Genomic DNA, 6,000 nt, shown 5'->3' with positions numbered 1-6,000 from the left:
CGCTACCCGTGAAACCGCGCTACCCGTGAAACCGCGCTACCCGTGAAACTGTGATACCCGTTAAACTGCGCTGCCAGTTAAAACGTGCAGGCAGCACGGTGTGACGGGCAGTGTGACGGGTGTGACGGCAGCGCGTTTCCAATCTGTGTGACTGATGTGATGTCATATAACCTTCGCAGACAGCAGCAAGGTGCAAGTGTTGTGACGGGTATGACGGCAGCGCAGTGTGAACTGGGCGTATACTGAACTCTCTCCTGTCCTCACTCTACACCTACGCCTGCACGGCCACTAGAATCTACAATTTCATTCTCAAGTTTGCGGATGACACAGCAATGGTGAGTGACAGTTTACAAGGAGGATGTCAGTGCCTTTTTACTCCACTGCTAAGACTACAACTCACCCTCAATATTACAAAACCAGAAGAAATGATAGTGGACTTCTGGAGGTGTAGTAGAGCACATACCCCGATCACCATCAACAGCATTGCTGTGTAAAGAGGGAACAGCTTCCATTTCCTAGGTTTACATCTGGCGCAGGATCTCACATGGTCAGTTCACACAAACAGCAGACACCTTCATAGACAGCACAGTGTTACGTCACGCAGCGCAGTGTGACGGGTATGACCGCAGCGAGGTGTGACCTGTGTATCCGATGTCACTGGTGTGACGTTACGCAGCCTTTGCAGATGGCAGCGCGGTGTTACGTGAGGGGTGTATACTGAGCTCTCTCCTGTCCTAACTCTACACCTATGACTGCATGGCCACTGGTATCTCTTATTTCATTGTGAAGGAGGATCTCAGTGCCTTTAAACTTTATTGCTAAGAGAACCATCTCACCCTCAATATCACAAAAACAGAAGAGATGATCGTGGACTTCTAGAGGTGTTGTAAAGCACATACCCCGATGTGCTGTGGAAAGAGAGAACAGCTTCCGTTTCCTAGCTGTACATCTTGCAGAGGATCTGACATGGTCAGTTCACACGAACAACATACACCTTCATAGACAGTGCAGTTTCACGGGAGTGACAAACCGCGCTACCGGTGACACTGCGGTAACCGCGAAACCATGCTGCCCACGAAACCACGCTACCCGTGAAAACGCGCTCATACATCATACAGCATCAAAGGGAGTAGGGCCACTGTCAGTCATCTTTAAGAAAAAAGATTCTATTTGTCATGTCGATGGGAAGCTTCTCAGCCTGGAAGTTATCCAAACTTTGGAGACTTCACTAGATCTACCTGAGACCTCTGGGGTTATGCTACACGTAAAAGAGAGAGCTTATACTACAGTGAAAGCCCCAAACTGAGCAGCAATGAGACTTCCAAGAGTGAGGAAAACCCCACCGGCTGATGTGACTGTCCAACACCTACTTGAAAAAGGTGTTACCTTTGCTATGGGAAGTAAGACAGGAAGGTAGCAACTGTTTGCCCCTCCTGTCATATGCCAACATGCCTCGAGCGAAGCACGAGTCAAAGTTGTATGTTGTATGTAGATTGTGAACACAAGCACTAGAAAATTGTTTTCCTCAAAAAGCTTTCATTCTCAAGTTTGCGGATGACACAGCAATGGTGAGTGACAGTTTACAAGGAGGATGTCAGTGCCTTTTTACTCCACTGCTAAGACTACAACTCACCCTCAATATTACAAAACCAGAAGAAATGATAGTGGACTTCTGGAGGTGTAGTAGAGCACATACCCCAATCACCATCAACGGCATTGCTGTGTAAAGAGGGAACAGCTTCCATTTCCTAGGTTTACATCTGGCGGAGGATCTCACATGGTCAGTACACACAAACAGCAGACACCTTCACAGACAGCACAGTGTTACATCACGCAGCGCAGTGTGACGGGTATGACCGCAGCGAGGTGTGACCTGTGTATCCGATGTCACTGGTGTGACGTTACGCAGCCTTTGCAGATGGCAGCGCGGTGTTACGTGAGGGGTGTATACTGAGCTCTCTCCTGTCCTCACTCTACACCTACGACTGCATGGCCACTGGTATCTCTTATTTCATTGTGAAGGAGGATCTCAGTGCCTTTAAACTTTATTGCTAAGAGAACCATCTCACCCTCAATGTCACAAAAACAGAAGAGATGATAGTGGACTTCTAGAGGTGTTGTAAAGCACATACCCCGATGTGCTGTGGAAAGAGAGAACAGCTTCCGTTTCCTAGCTGTACATCTGGCGGAGGATCTCACATGGTCAGTTCACACGAACAACATACCCCTTCATAGACAGCACAGTTTGACGGGAGTGACAAACTGCACTACCCGTGAAACCATGCTGCCCATGAAACCGCGCTACCCGGTAAACCACGCTACCCGATAAACCGCGCTACCCGGTAAACCGCGCTGCCCGATAAACCGCGCTACCCGGTAAACCGCGCTACCCGTGAAACCGCGCTACCCGTGAAACCGCGCTACCCGTGAAACCGCGCTGCATATGAAAACACACTACCTGTGAAACTGTGATACCCGTTAAACCGCGCTGCCAGCTAAAACGTGCAGGCAGCACGGTGTGACAGGTGTGACGGGCAGTGTGACGGGCAGTGTGACGGGCAGTGTGACGGGTGTGACGGCAGCGCGTTTCCGATCTGTGTGACTGATGTGATGTCATATAACCTTCGCAGACACCAGCAAGGTGCAAGTGTTGTGACGGGTATGACGGCAGCGCAGTGTGAACTGGGCGTATACTCTCTCCTGTCCTCACTCTACACCTACGCCTGCACGGCCACTAGAATCTACAATTTCATTCTCAAGTTTGCAGATGACACAGCAATGGTGAGTGACAGTTTACAAGGAGGATGTCAGTGCCTTTTTACTCCACTGCTAAGACTACAACTCACCCTCAATATTACAAAATCAGAAGAAATGATAGTGGACTTCTGGAGGTGTAGTAGAGCACATACCCCGATCACCATCAACGGCATTGCTGTGTAAAGAGGGAACAGCTTCCATTTCCTAGGTTTACATCTGGCGCAGGATCTCACATGGTCAGTTCACACAAACAGCAGACACCTTCATAGACAGCACAGTTTGACGGGAGTGACAAACTGCACTACCCGTGACACTGTGGTACCCGTGAAACCATGCTGCCCATGAAACCGCGCTGCCCGGTAAACCGCGCTACCTGGTAAACCGCGCTACCCGGTAAACCGCGCTACCTGGTAAACCGCGCTACCCGATAAACCGCGCTATCCGGTAAACCGCGCTACCCGGTAAACCACGCTACCCGTGAAACCGCGCTATCCGGTAAACCGCGCTGCATATGAAAACACACTACCCGTGAAACTGTGATACCCATTAAACCGCGCTGCCAGTTAAAACGTGCAGGCAGCACGGTGTGACGGGCAGTGTGACGGGTGTGACGGCAGCGCGTTTCCGATCTGTGTGACTGATGTGATGTCATATAACCTTCGCAGACAGCAGCAAGGTGCAAGTGTTGTGACGGGTATGACGGCAGCGCAGTGTGAACTGGGCGTATACTGAACTCTCTCCTGTCCTCACTCTACACCTACGCCTGCACGGCCACTAGAATCTACAATTTCATTCTCAAGTTTGCGGATGACACAGCAATGGTGAGTGACAGTTTACAAGGAGGATGTCAGTGCCTTTTTACTCCAGTGCTAAGACTACAACTCACCCTCAATATTACAAAACCAGAAGAAATGATAGTGGACTTCTGGAGGTGTAGTAGAGCACATACCCCAATCACCATCAACGGCATTGCTGTGTAAAGAGGGAACAGCTTCCATTTCCTAGGTTTACATCTGGCGCAGGATCTCACATGGTCAGTTCACACAAACAGCAGACACCTTCATAGACAGCACAGTGTTACGTCACGCAGCGCAGTGTGACAGGTATGACTGCAGCGAGGTGTGACCTGTGTATCCAGTGTCACTGGTGTGACGTTACGCAGCCTTTGCAGATGGCAGCGCGGTGTTACGTGAGGGGTGTATACTGAGCTCTCTCCTGTCCTCACTCTACACCTATGACTGCATGGCCACTGGTATCTCTTATTTCATTGTGAAGGAGGATCTCAGTGCCTTTAAACTTTATTGCTAAGAGAACCATCTCACCCTCAATGTCACAAAAACAGAAGAGATGATAGTGGACTTCTAGAGGTGTTGTAAAGCACATACCCCGATCACCATCAATGGCGCTGCTGTGGAAAGAGTGAACAGCTTCCATTTCCTAGCTGTACATCTGGCGGAGGATCTCACATGGTCAGTTCACACGAACAACATACCCCTTCATAGACAGCACAGTTTGACGGGAGTGACAAACTGCACTACCCGTGACACTGTGGTACCCGTGAAACCATGCTGCCCATGAAACCACGCTACCCGGTAAACCGCGCTACCTGGTAAACCGCGCTACCCGGTAAACCGCGCTACCCGTGAAACCGCGCTACCTGGTAAACCGCGCTACCCGGTAAACCGCGCTACCCGTGAAACCGCGCTGCATATGAAAACACACTACCCGTGAAACTGTGATACCCGTTAAACCGCGCTGCCAGTTAAAACGTGCAGGCAGCATGGTGTGACAGGTGTGACGTGCAGTGTGACGGGTGTGACGGCAGCGCGTTTCCGATCTGTGTGACTGATGTGATGTCATATAACCTTCGCAGACAGCAGCAAGGTGCAAGTGTTGTGACGGGTATGACGGCAGCGCAGTGTGAACTGGGCGTATACTCTCTCCTGTCCTCACTCTACACCTACGCCTGCACGGCCACTAGAATCTACAATTTCATTCTCAAGTTTGCCGATGACACAGCAATGGTGAGTGACAGTTTACAAGGAGGATGTCAGTGCCTTTTTACTCCATTGCTAAGACTACAACTCACCCTCAATATTACAAAACCAGAAGAAATGATAGTGGACTTCTAGAGGTGTTGTAAAGCACATACCCCGATCACCATCAATGGCGCTGCTGTGGAAAGAGTGAACAGCTTCCGTTTCCTAGCTGTACATCTGGCGGAGGATCTCACATGGTCAGTTCACACGAACAACATACCCCTTCATAGACAGCACAGTTTGACGGGAGTGACAAACTGCGCTACCCGTGACACTGCGGTACCCGTGAAACCATGCTGCCCATGAAAACGCTCTACCCGTGAAACCGTGATACCCGTTAAGCTGCGCTGCCAACTAAACCACGCAGGCAGCACTGCATGACGGGCAATGTGACCGGTGTGACGGCAGCGCATTTCTAATCTGTGTGACTGATGTGATGTCATACAATTTTCGCAGACGGCATCAAGGTGCGACTGGTGTGACGGGTGTAACGGCAACTCTTGAGACGGCTTTGACCTTCTATAGGTGGAACAAGCCTCCTCACTAGATATGCATTACCAAAGATTACCCAGGAATCAGAATGTTATGGGGGCCCTATGGGGGTTAAATCTGTGGTGCACTGCTAAGGATTTTGATCATCTTGAGCACTTGTGTTTATTTTAAAAAAAAATCATCCCATTGCTGTAAATAATTTTCTTCTCCAGTTTCCTGTAATTTTCCTCAGATGCATTGGTAAATGGCCTGCATTTGTATAGCGCTTTACTCAGTCCCTAGGGACTCCAAAGCGCTACACTACATCCGGTGGCTGCCGGACACTGGCGCCACCGGGCCCTCTGACCACCACCAGTAGGCAAACATGGGGTTAGTATCTTGCCCAAGAATATTTGGCATGCAGGCAGGAGGCAGCCTGGGATCGAACCACCGACCTTCTGATTAGGCTCTAACCTGCTCTGCCACCTGAGCTACAGTCACCCCAGATCCTCAGTTGCATTGTTCACATATTTCTCTTCTATGGGAAAGTCTGATATTTATTATCGTTGTTTCAAAATAGTCTTGCATGCATCATGCTGCTGGTTCTGTCCCTCTGTGGTCTCTGCTGTACTGCACCATCCTTCCTGTGGGAGGGTTTAATTGTAGCTTAGCCAAGAGCACCTTCTGCTTTCTAATTTCTGCCATATAAAACTACAGTCCACTCCCAACATTC

The sequence above is a fragment of the Neolamprologus multifasciatus genome, chromosome 19 (assembly GCF_963576455.1).
Source record: "Neolamprologus multifasciatus chromosome 19, fNeoMul1.2, whole genome shotgun sequence".
In the NCBI taxonomy this organism is placed as follows: Eukaryota; Metazoa; Chordata; class Actinopteri; order Cichliformes; family Cichlidae; genus Neolamprologus; species Neolamprologus multifasciatus.
This window is presented reverse-complemented; position numbering follows the sequence as displayed.